Source organism: Helianthus annuus, chromosome 1, assembly GCF_002127325.2.
Source record: "Helianthus annuus cultivar XRQ/B chromosome 1, HanXRQr2.0-SUNRISE, whole genome shotgun sequence".
Classification (NCBI taxonomy): domain Eukaryota; kingdom Viridiplantae; phylum Streptophyta; class Magnoliopsida; order Asterales; family Asteraceae; genus Helianthus; species Helianthus annuus.
Window position 1 is genome coordinate 56139626 of NC_035433.2, and position 18105 is coordinate 56157730.

An 18105-nucleotide genomic window follows, 5' to 3' on the forward strand; every position below is an offset into this window, starting at 1 on the left:
TAAGTAGTGTCCTGATAATCGGTCACATGTGTATGCTCATGAAATCGGATTGGTTGATGTCCTAGGCCATATGTTCATATAAATTGTTAGAGATTGTTCATACGATTATTAGGGTTCATGAGGATTCTTGATAGAATATCTTGTTTGATCGATATCTTGCTAAATGATTTGTTGGAATTGTGTTGATTGAGTTAGATAAATTTGGAAATAGTTATTGATTGTAACCGAATTTGCTTGATTAATGGGATGATTTAACTGATCGCACAAATGGACCACACACACAAGCTGGCCCGATCGCACAACTGATCTGAATCACACAAGATCACACGCACAACAGGTCCCAGCCGTACAATGTGACCTCAGTCGCACAAGAGGTGGCAGATCGCACAAGTTGTTGGGTTAGCCTAACTGTTGGGCCGGACAAGCCCAAAAGCTTGTCCCACAATCCAGCCCACTCGCACAAGGGTATTGGATCGCACAACTCAGCTGAATCGCACAAAAGCAGCTGGATCGCACAACGTTAATATGCGTTACATTGGGCCGTAGGTTATTTTTGGGCCGGGCAGCCCAACTGATCGGATCGCACAACCTGAATCGGACCGCACAAGTCCACTACGTACCATATGTTTGGGCTGCTTATGCTAGCTGAATCACACAACACAATGGGCCATTTATAGTTGGGCCTAGGCCAATCGCACAAGACATTGCATGTTGATTAATTGGGCCGAAGCCTTCATGTCTAAATTGTTATCTTTGGGCCGCTTACTGAATGGGTTTAGTGTTTGGGCCGGGTATTGTTTGGGAAACATATGATGAATCGCACAAGTGTATGACTATTGTATGCTCTTGATTGTTTACGTACATACGTGCTTGCTTTGATGTAAACGTGCAATACTTGAACACCAAACCTGACTTGTATTACAACCATGCTAGGACGTGATTGACAAATTACTAGCTTATCTATACTCTTTGTGTATCTGCCGAGCAAACCGAGGTGAGTTCACACAGCCAAGGCATGGGATTCCCGGGTTGGGAATTGGGTTGGATATGATATTGTAAAAGGAGTTACTCGTACTTACGCATATACCAGACTATAGACCATCGTCCTCAGGTTAGTCAGGACACGTTACGTAAAGCCTACGTAACCCAGTATATTTGCCATATGTCTCCCGGGTCGGGAAGGACACGTTACGTAAAGCCTACGTAACCCAATACCATTCATTGGCTTCCAGGTCGGAAGGCCACGCTGCGTAAAGCCTACGTAGCCCCCGCACGTACCACTGTCCTCGGGGAAGGGCACGTCACGTAAAGCCTACGTGACCCTGTACGTTTTCCTGTTCTCGGTAAAGAAGAACACATGGTCGGAAGTTAGTCTAGTAAGTACCGTTAATGAGAAGCCCTCATTAGCCAGGATAAACATGGGAAGCCCCCACTAGTTATACTTATGCACTACGTTATGAACTTACTTTCTGTGAACTCGCTCAACTAGTTTGTTGATTATTTGCTGCATGCCTTGCAGGACCTTAGGTATACTTGGAGCTTGCACCAGAGGAGAAGCGGGTCGTTGTGGACAAGAACTCGTGAATGCTTATTAAACACTTTTACATTCACACATTGATACTTATGTTTTGGGTTTTACATTTAATGCTTCCGCTACTTAAACAGTATTTGGTTTTGAAACATCAATCGTATCTTTGATTATTGTTAAATGCTATGTTTGATATGATTGGTGGCTTGATCCTGGTCGTGTCACGCCTCCAAGCGGTGGTACTCCGCGTGTGGGATTTTGGGGGTGTGACAGATTGGTATCAGAGCCATTGGTTATAGAGAACTTGGTTTTAATATGGGAAAACGTTTTTATTAAAACCGGACTATAACCAGAACAGTGCTCTCAACGATCCACAACGACGCTTCGCTCCACGTGCAAGACTCGACATCTTAGGTAATAAGGTTTATGTTTATTGCCTGTTTGCTAGAATTGCCTAGAACTTTGCTCGCATTACGCTTAGATACACATGATACTATAGCATGAGAACGCCTATATGCCTACACTTTTCTGTCATCGCCCTACTCGCGAACCATTCTTATGTATGCTACTTGTTACAATGAAGATCATGTCTGGAAGAATCAACATGACACAAGCCCAGCTAGAGGCTCTCGTTCAAGCCCAGGTCACAGCAGCACTTGCGGCTGCTCAAGCAGGTAGGATAACCTGTAGTTATAACTTACGCTAGGATCTTTAGATCCTACACTCCTAAACTAGCTTTTGTATTTAAACTTTGCCCTACTCGTACACAATAGGTCAACACGCGCAGCAGCCTGTCTGCACATTTAAGAATTTCATGGACTGTCGTCCGAACTCTTTCAGCGGCACAGAAGGAGCGGTTGGACTCCTCCACTGGTTCGAAAAGTTAGAATCGGTTTTCGAAATGTGCGAGTGCCCTGAGGCTCGCAAGGTCAAGTTTGCCACCGGTACTTTGGAAGGGATAGCACTGACTTGGTGGAACGCCCAAGTTCAGATTTTAGGGTTGGCAGCTGCTAACGCCACCCCATGGAACGACTTTAAGGAACTCATCAAGCGTGAGTATTGCACACGTGAGGATATCCACAAGTTGGAAGACGAACTGTACAATCTGAAGATGGTCGGATCAGAAATCGAAGCATATACCAAGCGGTCGAATGAGCTGGCCGTTCTGTGTCCTACTATGGTGGACCCTCCATACAAGCGCATTGAGTTGTATCTCAAGGGATTGGCGCCAGAAATTCAGAGCCACGTGACGTCGGCTAATCTCGAAAACATCCAGGAAATTCAGCGTCTCGCTCACCGTATCACCGATCAGGCAGTGGATCAGAATAAACTGCCCAAGCGTGTTAATGCTACTGCTAACGTCACCACCTCAGTTACTCCTGCTACATCTGGTGACAGTAAAAGAAAATGGGATGGGGATTCCAGCAAAGGTTCAGCATCTGTTCAGCCACAATCTCAGCAGCAGAAGATTGACCACTATCAGAGTCCCAGTCAGCAATCCTCTGGTAGTCACAGACAGAGGAGATATCAGGGTAGTCAACCTAGGTGCCACAACTGCAACAGGCATCACCACGGCCCGTGTAACAAGGGTCGCTGTCAAAGGTGTCTTAAGATGGGGCACGAGGCTAAAGACTGTAGGAGCCCTCGTCCTGCAAATCAGGACCAGCAACCGCAACAACCAGCTCCACAGAACCCACAGCAGCAGCAGCCACAGCGTGGAAACCGGGGATGTTTCCAGTGTGGAGCTGAAGGTCACTTCAAACGCGATTGCCCTCAGTTGAACCAGAACCGCAACAACAATAATAACCAGGGCAACGGCAACAACAACGGCGAAAACAACAACAATAATGGCAACGAGGCAAGAGGTCGAGCTTTCGTGTTAGGACGAGGAGACGCAATGAACGATATTTGAACTTATAACTAGTTTTGGGTTTTCATTATTATGTATCTGTTACTCAAACAAAGTTTGACTTGAACATCCATCGTTTTGGGTTTTATGAATTATTTTAACTATTACACTTTATGTTTGACATGATGGGTGGTTTGGTGTTATTGAACGCACCTGCAGTATTTAAGGACCTTATGAACAGGGTGTACAAACCCTACCTAGACAAGTTCGTCATAGTTTTCATCGACGACATTCTGATTTACTCCAAGAGTCAGGAGGAACACGAGCAGCATCTTCGCCTTATTTTGGAACTCCTTCGGAAGGAACAGTTGTACGCCAAGCTTTCTAAATGCGACTTCTGGCTTCGTGAAGTCCACTTCTTAGGCCACGTGGTGAACAAGGATGGGATCCATGTCGATCCATCCAAGGTAGATTCGATCAGGAACTGGCCTGCACCGCGTACGCCGACAGAAATACGACAATTCTTAGGTCTGGCAGGTTACTACAGACGGTTTATTAGAGACTTTTCGAAGATTGCTCAGCCGCTTACGCTACTGACACAGAAGGGTGTTACCTATCGTTGGGGAGAGCCCCAGGAGACTGCTTTTCAGCACCTAAAGGATAGACTTTGCAGTGCACCTATTCTCTCATTGCCAGAGGGCACAGATGACTTCGTGGTATATTGTGATGCATCCATTCGGGGACTTGGATGCGTATTGATGCAGCGGGATAAAGTGATTGCCTACGCCTCTCGTCAGCTAAAGGTTCATGAACGGAACTACACGACGCACGATTTAGAGCTGGGAGCTGTTGTTTTCGCGCTTAAGATATGGCGACACTACCTGTACGGTACCAGGTGCACGATTTACACCGATCACAGGAGTCTCGAGCATATCCTTAAGCAGAAGGATTTGAACATGCGTCAACGACGATGGGTCGAGTTACTGAACGACTACGAATGCGCTATCAAGTATCATCCAGGCAAAGCCAATGTTGTGGCTGATGCCCTCAGTCGAAAGGACACCTTACCAAAGCGCGTGCGAGCGCTACAGCTTACGATACAGTCTAGCCTTCCAGCACAGATACGAGCTGCTCAGACAGAAGCACTGAAGCCCGAAAACGTCAAGGCTGAAGCCTTACGCGGCTCACGACAGCAAATGGAACAGAAGGCAGACGGCGCCTACTATGTAACGGGCCGGATTTGGGTCCCTCTTTATGGCGGACTACGCGAACTTGTAATGGATGAAGCTCACAAGTCTCGCTACTCGGTACATCCAGGGTCGGATAAAATGTACCACGACATCAGCACTACTTATTGGTGGCCTAGTATGAAGGCCCACATCGCTACGTACGTTGGAAAATGCTTGACCTGTGCGAGAGTCAAGGTCGAATATCAGAAACCAGCTGGCCTACTTCAGCAGCCTAAGATACCACAATGGAAATGGGAAGAAATTTCCATGGATTTTGTTACAGGCCTACCTAGATCCCAGCGTGGGAATGATACCATATGGGTGATCGTGGATCGACTCACCAAGTCTGCACACTTCCTACCAATTAAGGAAACGGACAAGTTCTCCACTCTCGCAGACGTCTATCTTAAAGAAGTTGTCTCGAGGCACGGGGTGCCCACATCTATCATTTCGGATCGCGACGCACGATTCACGTCAGAACTTTGGCAAGCGATGCACAAATCTTTCGGCTCACGGTTAGACATGAGCACAGCATACCACCCTCAGACGGATGGGCAGTCTGAGCGTACGATCCAAACACTTGAAGACATGCTTCGGGCATGCGTCATCGATTTCGGCAACGGCTGGGAAAAGCACCTCCCTTTGGTGGAGTTTTCTTACAATAACAGTTACCATACCAGCATTCAAGCCGCTCCATTCGAGGCATTGTACGGGCGTAAATGCCGGTCACCTCTCTGTTGGGCAGAGGTAGGGGATAGTCAGATCACGGGTCCAGAGATTGTAGTGGACGCCACCGAAAAGATTGCACAGATACGACAACGCATGGCGGCAGCACGTGACCGTCAGAAAGCCTACGCGGACAAGCGTAGAAAGCCATTGGAATTCGAGGTCGGGGACCGGGTTTTATTGAAAGTCTCATCCTGGAAGGGTGTGGTTCGTTTTGGCAAACGGGGTAAACTGAATCCGCGGTACGTCGGACCATTTGAAATTATAGAAAAGATTGGCAAGGTAGCCTACAAGTTAAACCTACCAGCTGAACTCGGGGCAGTTCACAATGTCTTTCACGTATCGAACCTAAAGAAGTGCCTATCTGATGAAAACCTCATCATTCCTTACAAGGAACTCACTATCGACGAGCGGTTGCAGTTCGTTGAGGAACCAGTAGAAATCACGGACCGGGATGTGAAGGTCCTCAAACACAAGAGAATCCCTCTTGTCCGAGTTCGTTGGAACTCCAAACGTGGCCCAGAGTACACCTGGGAACGCGAAGACAGGATGACAGAAAAGTACCCCCATTTATTCGGGAACCAGGCAACCACTACTGAGGCTGAAGCTACTACTTCGGAATTTCGGGACGAAATTCCAGATCAACGGGGGGAGGATGTGACACCCCAGGAAAACCAGTGAACAGTACAGTTTACCTAGCTTCCTCAGTGAGTGCATACCAAATTTCGGGACGAAATTTCCAATTAGTTGGGGATAATGTGACAACTCGAACTTTAGACTCGCTTTGTGTAACGTTAGGTGCATATGTGAACTAGACTATATGATTGGACTTAATAAATATTTTGTTATTGTGTGTTATGTGAGCTTTGTGAATCATGTGTTGTGTTATATTGTATGTATGTATGTACCGAACCGCACAAGAAACGCACAACACACGCACACCTATTTTGGATCGCACAAAGCCGTTGGGCCTTACACCTTGTACACGGACCAACATGGCAGCCCATGTAAGGGCCGGCCCACCCCCTCTAACCGTGTATACACCATTAGGGAATTAGCTTTACCTCATTTGTTACAAACTATTTCACACACACCAAACCCTAATTACTATTTCTCTCTTGCTTGGGAACCGACGGCAGCACAAGATCCCCATTCGGATCATCCTTGTCCCTTCACTAATCCGGTTAGTATGATTACATGTTTGATTGTTGCTCTTTGATGTTAAGTGATTGTATGGCTATTGTGATTGGTTACGCTAGTAGAGTTTGTATATAAATCGGCTCATGTGTATGATTAAAGCTCACAAGAAATCGGATTATAGTGTTAATTGATGATGATTGGTATTTCTGTTAATCGTATGATGCTAAGTAGTGTCCTGATAATCGGTCACATGTGTATGCTCATGAAATCGGATTGGTTGATGTCCTAGGCCATATGTTCATATAAATTGTTAGAGATTGTTCATACGATTATTAGGGTTCATGAGGATTCTTGATAGAATATCTTGTTTGATCGATATCTTGCTAAACGATTTGTTGGAATTGTGTTGATTGAGTTAGATAAATTTGGAAATAGTTATTGATTGTAACCGAATTTGCTTGATTAATGGGATGATTTAACTGATCGCACAAATGGACCACACACACAAGCTGGCCCGATCGCACAACTGATCTGAATCACACAAGATCACACGCACAACAGGTCCCAGCCGTACAATGTGACCTCAGTCGCACAAGAGGTGGCAGATCGCACAAGTTGTTGGGTTAGCCTAACTGTTGGGCCGGACAAGCCCAAAAGCTTGTCCCACAATCCAGCCCACTCGCACAAGGGTATTGGATCGCACAACTCAGCTGAATCGCACAAAAGCAGCTGGATCGCACAACGTTAATATGCGTTACATTGGGCCGTAGGTTATTTTTGGGCCGGGCAGCCCAACTGATCGGATCGCACAACCTGAATCGGACCGCACAAGTCCACTACGTACCATATGTTTGGGCTGCTTATGCTAGCTGAATCACACAACACAATGGGCCATTTATAGTTGGGCCTAGGCCAATCGCACAAGACATTGCATGTTGATTAATTGGGCCGAAGCCTTCATGTCTAAATTGTTATCTTTGGGCCGCTTACTGAATGGGTTTAGTGTTTGGGCCGGGTATTGTTTGGGAAACATATGATGAATCGCACAAGTGTATGACTATTGTATGCTCTTGATTGTTTACGTACATACGTGCTTGCTTTGATGTAAACGTGCAATACTTGAACACCAAACCTGACTTGTATTACAACCATGCTAGGACGTGATTGACAAATTACTAGCTTATCTATACTCTTTGTGTATCTGCCGAGCAAACCGAGGTGAGTTCACACAGCCAAGGCATGGGATTCCCGGGTTGGGAATTGGGTTGGATATGATATTGTAAAAGGAGTTACTCGTACTTACGCATATACCAGACTATAGACCATCGTCCTCAGGTTAGTCAGGACACGTTACGTAAAGCCTACGTAACCCAGTATATTTGCCATATGTCTCCCGGGTCGGGAAGGACACGTTACGTAAAGCCTACGTAACCCAATACCATTCATTGGCTTCCAGGTCGGAAGGCCACGCTGCGTAAAGCCTACGTAGCCCCCGCACGTACCACTGTCCTCGGGGAAGGGCACGTCACGTAAAGCCTACGTGACCCTGTACGTTTTCCTGTTCTCGGTAAAGAAGAACACATGGTCGGAAGTTAGTCTAGTAAGTACCGTTAATGAGAAGCCCTCATTAGCCAGGATAAACATGGGAAGCCCCCACTAGTTATACTTATGCACTACGTTATGAACTTACTTTCTGTGAACTCGCTCAACTAGTTTGTTGATTATTTGCTGCATGCCTTGCAGGACCTTAGGTATACTTGGAGCTTGCACCAGAGGAGAAGCGGGTCGTTGTGGACAAGAACTCGTGAATGCTTATTAAACACTTTTACATTCACACATTGATACTTATGTTTTGGGTTTTACATTTAATGCTTCCGCTACTTAAACAGTATTTGGTTTTGAAACATCAATCGTATCTTTGATTATTGTTAAATGCTATGTTTGATATGATTGGTGGCTTGATCCTGGTCGTGTCACGCCTCCAAGCGGTGGTACTCCGCGTGTGGGATTTTGGGGGTGTGACATTTGAATCCACAACCTCTTGATTGTTGCGTCACCTCACAAAGGGCTGTTGAAAAATTTAACCAAGCTGGCCGCATTTCGAGCAAGGCTAAGAAGATTTCGTGAAGACCCATTTGATTATAATGTTTCCTCTTAAACATCATTTATCAGGCATCAAAATTTAGCTGTAGATTACATGTGATGAAATCCAATTAGAAAAAAATAGCAAATCAGAAAAAGAAACGAAGTAAGGAAAAATAGATCAAAACAAAACAAAACAAAATAGATGAGAATTGAAAAAAAAAATAGAAAGTTGGGTGTAATTTTATAAGATGTTAATTAGGAGCATTTTGGGCTGTTTATAGATTTTTATAATGGGCTGTGTGTTTATAAGAAAAAAAAAAAAACCCCTTAGCACTTTTATTTAAAATTGTGGTTACTTTGTGCAAGTTCACTTTTATGTAGTTGTACAGTGTCTTTTTTTTTTTTTTTTGATTTTTTTGAATGGTTTACGGTTAGGACGTCTCTAACCGGCATAGTAGTTAGTATGTTAGTATCACCAAGTTAGTATTAAAATTATCCTCGTCTGGATTTGAACCCAGAACCTCCAAGAGAAGCAAATCTTCCCACCTCCCCTTAGCCACTAGGCCAAAAGATTATGAAGGTCAAGGTTGGGTATGGAGTTAGTTTTCTCTGTAATAAGAGTAGTTTTTTTTTTTTTTAATGAAAGCCCGGATGTACATGACGCAATCCTCACCATCGCTTACGTGTCGGTGTCAGGTGTGCTTTTAAAAACCAAGTCCTTGAGGTAGCAAGACTATAAATTTGCAAACCAAATTCCCTATACTTTTGGTTATCTTTTAATCATTGGGAAATGCTACCATCACTTCATTTGTTTGACTAACTTTTTATTTTTATTTTTACAAAAACCTTTATATTTTATAGATTGTAATTTTGACAAAAAGACAACACACATGAATGTGAAGATGTGAAAATAAACGTGTATCTGTTTTTGATGTAGTAGAATGAAGGATATACTCTTGGAATTGGATCTAATGGTTTGAATTTGAAAATGGACTTTGGATTTTAAAAGCCCAACTTGAAAATAAACATGGGAAGGGCCATAAGTGCATTATAGTAATTTTTGGCATGAAACTCTATTATAGAAAGGAGGTAGAGATGGCAACAGGCCAGGTTCTAGATGGCAACAAATAATTTTATGTAAGACCGTGGGGTATAGTTGGGCGGGGGTTTGAAGTATGGGTTGACACGTTGAGTTCGAGCCTTTCGCTGGCGAGTGACGTGTCTGTGAGGTATGGCGGGGCGTGGCTAGCCCGCATGGGTTGGCCATGTCACCCCAAATTTAAAAAAAAAAAATCTGAAATTAAAAAATACACACAAAATTTAAAAAAAAAAAAGCCTAAAATTTTTATTAAAATTTCCTAAAAATTAAAAAATTCTAAAAAAAGGATTACAAAATAAAAAAAAAAAGTCTAAAGCGTTAGGTAGATCCCGAAAGGGGCGAGCTTGTCAAACGGCTTCCGCTTCTTGGCCCGAAACTCGATGTTGGCCACCGCCACCAGGTCTTCGTGACTTATATCACAGCCTGGGACACTTTCGTAGTAGGCTTTAAAACGATCAAGCTTCGATCGTAGCTCGCGCCACTTGTGTTGGCACGCGTTTAAATTGTGTCGGTCATTTCCCACGTTGTGCCGGTAGCTAGCGAAAGCTTCCGGCCAGTAACGGGTCTCACCGGGTTGGCGGTGTCACACCCCAACCGATGGCGGAATCATCGGGGCATGGCACTGAGCGAAACAGATTGTCCAGAAGATTCCACAACAACTATCATTACTATTTAGTTTAAATAATACGTCCCATACCATATCCCAAATAATAAAACAAGTTATTACAGATAAGCATCTAGTCAAATATACTGTTCCGACAACTCAGATTTAAATAAAATATATATATTGTTTGTTTGCATCTAAAGACCCCTATCTTGACCATGACAGACAACTATTTGTTGGGGGGCTCTAGTGCTTTATTCTAGCCTCGCTTCCCTAGCAAGTAAACACCTTAAACACCTGTCACATACGTTAAAATAAAGTCAATACATGAAATGTAAAGGTGAGCATACAAGTTTGATAATAGCATATAGAGTTCGAAGTAGTTTACGCATAACCAGCATGTACACAGAGGAAAACGAAGCATGTTAATTATCGACATGGATCTATCGATACCAATGACTGCGGGTTGACTGTCCGAGACCGTTCGCAATACATGATTACCACCGTAATCCATGCAAGTATTTGTCCTTAACAACCCCCGTGTGAACGGGTGCTGAGTCCAAACTATAGTACTACGTCGTTAAGGCAGGTAGACAGCATTCCACGTGTAAACATAACAACACGCATTCATTTAGTCACGTAATACATGCAGAACGGTTAGCGTTTAAGTAATTGAGTAGTGTGTTCGATTGTGATTTAGATAAGTAACGTATGTAACACCCAAAAGTGCTAAAGCAAAAAGGGTTCGAGTATACTCACGGCGATTGATTGAAGGATTGAAGGGAGCGCTTGAGAGTAGGGTTAGCCTGAATAGTTCGATAGCATGACGATGAGTAACATTTTACGCGTTACAGGGTAACAAGTGATGTTGGGTCGAACAGCCTGGTCGATCGAACGGTAGGTTCGATCGAACGGGTTGTTCGTTCGGTTAGACAGTCCGTTCGGACAGCCTGTTCGATCGGCTGGTAGGCTCGATCGGTTGGACTGTTCGAGTGGATTGTTTCTTCTTTTGAGTAGGATGTGTTTGTGTATGATGGTTTGACCTTTTGAAGTTTTCGTTGTAGTATTTGAGAACACTGAAGTGTCCTTGCCTTTCAGGTCGATCGATCGAACAGCCTGTTCGATCGGCCGGCTTAACCGATCGGTTAGACACTTCGGTAGTAAGTCCTCAGCTGGATGTCACCTGATCGGACAGCATGTTCGATCGGGTGGCACTCCAATACGTCGAACGAGTTGGAAATCGATTAAGGGTTGAAGCATAGTATCTCATGATCCGAAGAGTATTGTTGACAAACAGTCGTTCGATCGAACATTACTTCGTTCAATACCATACTTCATAAAATTGTCAAAGTGTGGGGCCATATGCTAGCCGATCGGCTGGCCTGGTCGATCGGCTGACATGTCCGATCAGCTGGACTGTTCGTTCGAACAGCTTGTTCGATCGGTCAGCATCCTGACCTGGTCGGCCTGTTCGTCTAACACTTGGCTGTTCTGATTGTTTGACGTTATATCGAGGTAATTTGACAACGAGCTGAACCATGACACCTTCGTTCTTACTAGTTTCCTCTGCTCGGACAGGAGTCACCCAAGTCCGGCCGGTGAACGGTTCGGAATGGTAGTTTAACGTTTAACCCGAAATCTGTGAACCTCGTTGATAGAATCCGAATCTTGAACCACACAACTATTAGAATGATTAGTGAGTTGGCTCAAGCTCCGTTTCTACCGGTTTGAAGGCGTTGAGTGTAAAAGAGTTGAAAGAAAGTTGGAAATCCTTCTTTCAATCCTTCACACCATGTAAATGTTCAGATCTGTGATAGATCTTAGTCTGTTTATGTGGAAATCGGTTAGATCCAAGTGATTCTTGGTGGATTGAGGCCAAGACATGAAGTTCTTGAAGAACACCATGATGAAATCATCCTAGAATACTTAGATCTTGATGATTTCACGGTTAGAAATCAAGATTTGAAAGATAGAAAGGTGTAGGAGGATGTATTGATCAAGAAAGTACAAGATTTTGGATGAAATCTTACCGGGATTGAGAGAAATCTGAGAAATAGTGAAGAACACGAGCTGGTCGGTCAGGGGGTTTCCAAAAGTGGAAAGAATGATAATGACAGGCCTATTTATAGGCTTCCAAAAGGGGAAAGAGCTGACCGATCGGCCAGGCATCCCGATCGGACAGCCTGCTCGATCGGACAGCCTGCTCGATCGGACAGTCCGTCCGATCGGCTGGGCAGTTCGATCGGCTAGGAGTCTGATCGATCCACAGCCTGCTTTGAGTGTTCGGTGCGACGATTTCTGATATTTCGATTTTGATTGAAGACGATACGAATACGATTGAGTTTTCCTATTCAAATTACTTTTAATCCCAACCACTATATCTACATACAAGCATCTATATTTCACACTGTCCTTTCGCTACCATTCATCATAATTCGATTTCGATTGAGTTCGAGTTTCGATTCGATTGATCACCACACATAACATAAAGTAAACACGCACATGTAACACGTAAGGCACACACATACACGTAATATAATCCAAATTCGCATAATTCGAGTTTCGAGTTCGATTGATGATTCGATTAGCTTGATTATTGATTGATTAACTTTATCACAATGTTACTTCCTACAATTCACAGTTGTAAATCGTTTCGCGTCGATTAAACATTCGATTACTTCGATTCCTTTGATAAACAACACTTACTCCACATAATACAATTAAAACATAGAATAGACTAATTACAGTCAAAGAAGTCAAAGTTGACTTTGACTTTGACATTCGGAAACACGGGGTGTTACAGCCTCCCCTTGTTTAGGGAATTTCGTCCCAAAATTAGGCTCGAAGCTGCACAGCACCGTGAATGATATTACCAATTTCACGCTTCAGATCTTCATTTAAACAAGTGTGGGTACTTAGCCTTCATGTCGGTTTCGAGTTCCCAAGTGAACTCCGCGCCTCGTTTGCCTTCCCATCGGACTTTCACGATAGGGATGCGCGAGCGTCTGAGTTGCTTGGTTTGCCGATTCACGATTTCGACAGGCTTTTCCACGAAGTGTAGCGTTTCGTTGACCTAAAGGTCGTCAAGAGGTACAATCAGATCATGATTAGCTAGGCATTTTCGGAGGTTTGACACATGGAAAGTCGGGTGGACGTTACTAAGTTCCTCCGGTAGTTCGAGTCTGTAGGCGACTTTTCCGATCCTTTCCAGAATCTTAAAAGGTCCAACATATCGAGGCGCTCGTTTCCCTTTCTTGCCGAATCTGACCACACCCTTCCAAGGTGATACCTTTAGGAGTACGTAGTCGCCAACGTCAAATTCAAGGGGCTTGCGTCTTCTATCGGCGTAACTTTTCTGTCTATCCCTGGCTTTCGACAAGTTGTCTCGAATCTGGAGGATTTTGTCAGTCGTTTCTTGTAGTAACTCGGGACCGGTTAGTTGCGAATGACCGATCTCGTGCCATACAATAGGCGAACGACATCTTCTTCCCTATAAGGCCTCGAATGGTGCCATTTGGATGCTGGCATGATAGCTGTTGTTGTACGAGAATTCGACTAACGGTAGGTGTTTATTCCAACTACCACCGAAGTCTATGACACACGCGCGGAGCATGTCTTCAAGAGTACGGATTGTTCTTTCAGTCTGTCCGTCGGTTTGAGGATGGAATGCGGTACTTAGGTTAAGCGACGTACCGAGAGCTGCTTGAAACGTTTCCCACAATCGCGAAGTAAACCGAGCGTCACGGTCTGAAATGATGTCACGAGGCGTACCATGGTTACAAATGATCTCGTCGGTGTAGATTCGAGCTAGTCGTTCTACCTTGTAGCCTTCCCGTATTGGCAAAAAGTGGGCTGATTTGGTCAGACGATCAACTATAACCCAAATGCTGTCGTGACCTGATGGCGTGGGCGGAAGTTTGGTTATGAAATCCATAGCTATACTCTCCCACTTCCATATGGGGATTGGAGGTTGTTCGAGTAAGCCAGAAGGTCGTTGATGTTCAGCCTTAACTCTTGCACAAGTCAGACAACTTCCAATATAAAGAGCGATATCCCGTTTCATGCCCGGCCACCAGTACTTGTAACGAAGATCCTGGTACATTTTATCGGCACCGGGATGAATAGAATATCGGGATTTGTGGGCTTCGTCCATTATAATCTTTGCAGATCGGTTCGCTTAGGGATCCAAATTCGGTCCAGATAATAGAAAATCCCATTTGCTTTGCTTACAAGCTGAGCTCCATCGTGATTGATCCTCTCTTTCTTCAAGGTGCGCTCGTTAAAACAAGCATGCTGGGCTTCGCGGATGAGGGTTTCGAGATCATGCTGGGCTTGGGTATTGCGAATACAGAGCAGATAACTCCGTCTGCTGAGCGCGTCGGCAACAACATTTGCCTTGCGTGGGTGGTAACGAATCTCACAGTCGTAATCGTTAAGAAGTTCTACCCATCGGCGTTGACGCATGTTAAGTTCTTTCTGATTAAAGATGTGTTGTAAACTCCTGTGATCGGTGAAGATCGTACACTTGGTACCATACAGGTAGTGTCGCCAAATCTTTAATGCAAAAACAACTGCGCCTAGCTCGAGATCATGGGTTGTATAGTTCTTCTCGTGGATTTGGAGCTGACGAGATGCGTAAGCTATAACCTTGTCCCGTTGCATGAGGACACAGCCGAGACCAAGGTTGGAAGCATCACAATAGACAATGAAATCGTTGTTTTCGTCGGGCAACGTGAGAACAGGAGCATTGCAAAGCATATGCTTGAGGGTTTGAAAGGCAGACTCTTGTACAGTTCCCCAAACAAAAGGCTTGTCTTTATGAGTAAGGTCGGTAAGCGGCACAACGATCTTAGAGAATCCTTCGATAAATCGTCGGTAATAGCCCGCTAGTCCGAGAAAAGAGTGAACTTCAGACGGGTTCTTAGGCATAATCCAGCTCTTAACTGCTTCAACCTTCGCGGGATCGACATGAATACCTTGACTATTAACGATGTGACCCAGAAACTGAACCTCCTCTAGCCAGAATTCACACTTGGAGAACTTGGCATAGAGTTGATTCCCTTAGAGTAGCTCGAGAACCAAACGTAGATGTTGCGCGTGTTCGGCTTTCGACTTAGAATAGATCAAGACATCGTCGATGAACACGATGACGAAACGGTCTAGAAATGGCTTACACACGCGATTCATCAGATCCATGAAAACCGTGAGTGCGTTGGTTAAACCAAAAGGCATAACAACGAATTCATAATGGCCGTATCGAGTTCGAAAAGCGGTTTTAGGTATGTCTTCCTCTTGAATGCGCAATTGATGATAGCCTAAACGTAGATCGATCTTCGTGAAACACTTGGCACCTTGCAGCTGATCAAATAAGTCATCGATTCGAGGTAAAGGGTAACGGTTCTTGATGGTTAACTTATTCAATTCCCGATAATCGATGCACATCCTGAATGACCCATCCTTCTTTTTAACGAAAAGGACTGGCGCGCCCCAAGGAGAAGTGTCGGGCGAATAAAGCCTTTTTCAAGCAGTTCCTGAAGTTGGTTCGAGAGCTCCCTCATTTCGGATGGCGCGAGTCGATAAGGGGCTTTGGCAACAGGGTTAGCTCCAGGAATAAGGTCGATACGAAAGTCGATATCACGACTTGGTGGTAGTCCGGAAGATCATCAGGGAACACCTGAGGAAATTCACGAACCACTGGAACGTCCTTGACTTCGGCCTTCTTTTTCTTTTCCTTCTCCGCTACTACAATGTTGGCCAAGAAAGCTCTGTATTCCTTGCGGAGATACTTGCTAGCTTGGATGCATGACATGAGCTTGAGACCTTTTGAAGCTGTTTCACCGTACGCACATAATAGATCGCCATTCGCGAGCGAGAATCGGATCATTTTATCAAAACACACAACTTCAGCATGATTTTCGCGAAGAAAGACCATGCCTACTATGATGTCGAAACTTTCGAGTTGCATCGGGATAAGGTCGATTGGGAAGATGTGATTGTTGAGCTCGAGAGTACAATCACGGAGAACAGAGTTAACGGCGACAGTTCTTCTAGTAGCCACTTCGACTTCGAATGATGAGGGGAGATAGGAGCGCTTACAACTAAGGAGCTTCTCGAATTCAAACGACACAAAGCAGTTATCGGCTCCAGTATCAAACAAACATGATGCATAAATACCATTCACAAGGAACGTACCATTAACCACGTTGTTGTCAGCCTGGGCTTGACGGGCGTTGATGTTAAAGGTTCTGGCACGTGCTGCTTGCTGCTGTTGCTGAGGCTGCTGCTGCTGCTGGGGCTCTTGTTTCACAACCCTGTTCGGGCACATGTTTGCAAAATGGTTAGGATCACCACATGCGAAGCAGACTCGAGCGTTGACCGCGGGTGCTTGAGCTGCAGGTTGGCCTTGTGGGGCTGGGAGTAGAGCTTGATGAGCGGCGGCTGGAGCTGCGGTGTTCCGGGGACCATAGCGACAGTTCGCAGTGAAATGACCGTAGAGGTTGCAGTGAGCGCAGAAACGACAGGCGATTCCCACCGGATGATGATATGAGCATGTCGGGCAGAGCGGGTGGGGACCTGTGTAAGCACGCTTTGCTGGTGGTGCATTGGTCACTGGAGCTGGTCGGTGATGAGACTGCTGCTGAGCCGATATGGCTTGCAGAGGGGCAGCAGTTGTTGTGACAGCACAGTTCTTGTTGCTGGAGCTGTTGTTGTTGTGCTTCTTCTTTCGGCGTGATGACTTGGATGGCTGAGTAGTGGAGTCGGTGGTTGGTGCAGTAGTAGCTTGATGCAGAGACTTGGATGGCTTATCCCAGAAACCAGCTTTTACTCGCTTGTCATTGATCTCGGCGGCAAGTAAGTAGGTCTCTTCAATTGATGATGTCTTGGCGGCATGAACAAAGTCGGCAACGTAATCAGGTAGAGCTCGAATGTACTTCTTGATGGCCATGTCTGGAGTCTTGACTTGATCGGGACAGATAATGCTAAGCTGCTTGAAGCGAGCAGTTAAAGCAGCGTTGTCTCCGTCCTTCTGCTTGATGTTCCAAAACTCGTCCTCCAGCTTTTGGTGTTCATGGGGAGGGCAAAATTTGTCCATCATGATGGCCTTCAGCTCTTCCCAAGTCAGCTCATAAGCTGCATCATTCCCGCGTTTGTTTCGTTCGGCCATCCACCAGTCTAGAGCTCGGGACTGGAAAACGCCGGTTGCATTTAGGGTACAGAGATTTTCAGGACGACCGCTTTGGCGCAGAGTGACTTCAACCGAATCAAACCATTGAAAAATGGCGGTAGGGCCATCTTCTCCGGTAAACTCTTTTGGTCCGCATGCCTTAAACTATTTGAAGCTGAAAACGGTCTTGTTGGCATCTTTAGGAGCATCGGTTCGCGACTCCTCAGACGATTTGCTGACGTTTTCATACACCTCGCTCACAGCTTTTGCCACTTGCTTGGCGATGATAGCAGCGAGACGCTTGTCTCTCTTCTCTTGGTGGGAAGTGGGGTTCGGTGTCTAGATGACGACATGGTCTGCAACAGACATCGTCGTAGGTCTCAGACACAACAAATCGAATCTCACCTCACACGTCAACTACTCACTAAAGCTTAGGAACACGTTGAAACAGGTATCGCATAAACACTTAGGCACATAACCACAGATTCACGTAGTCACAGAAGCATATAAGCACGTAGGCACGTAGATCACAGAAACACAGAAGCACATACGCATTCAGTCACAGAGGCTGTCAAAATACAGAAACCTATCATTCAAAGCTCGCGTGTCGTTCATATATATCGGTCGCGTATAGTATATCGAGTAGTATAGTATAATCGTATAGCATGTCGAGTATAGTA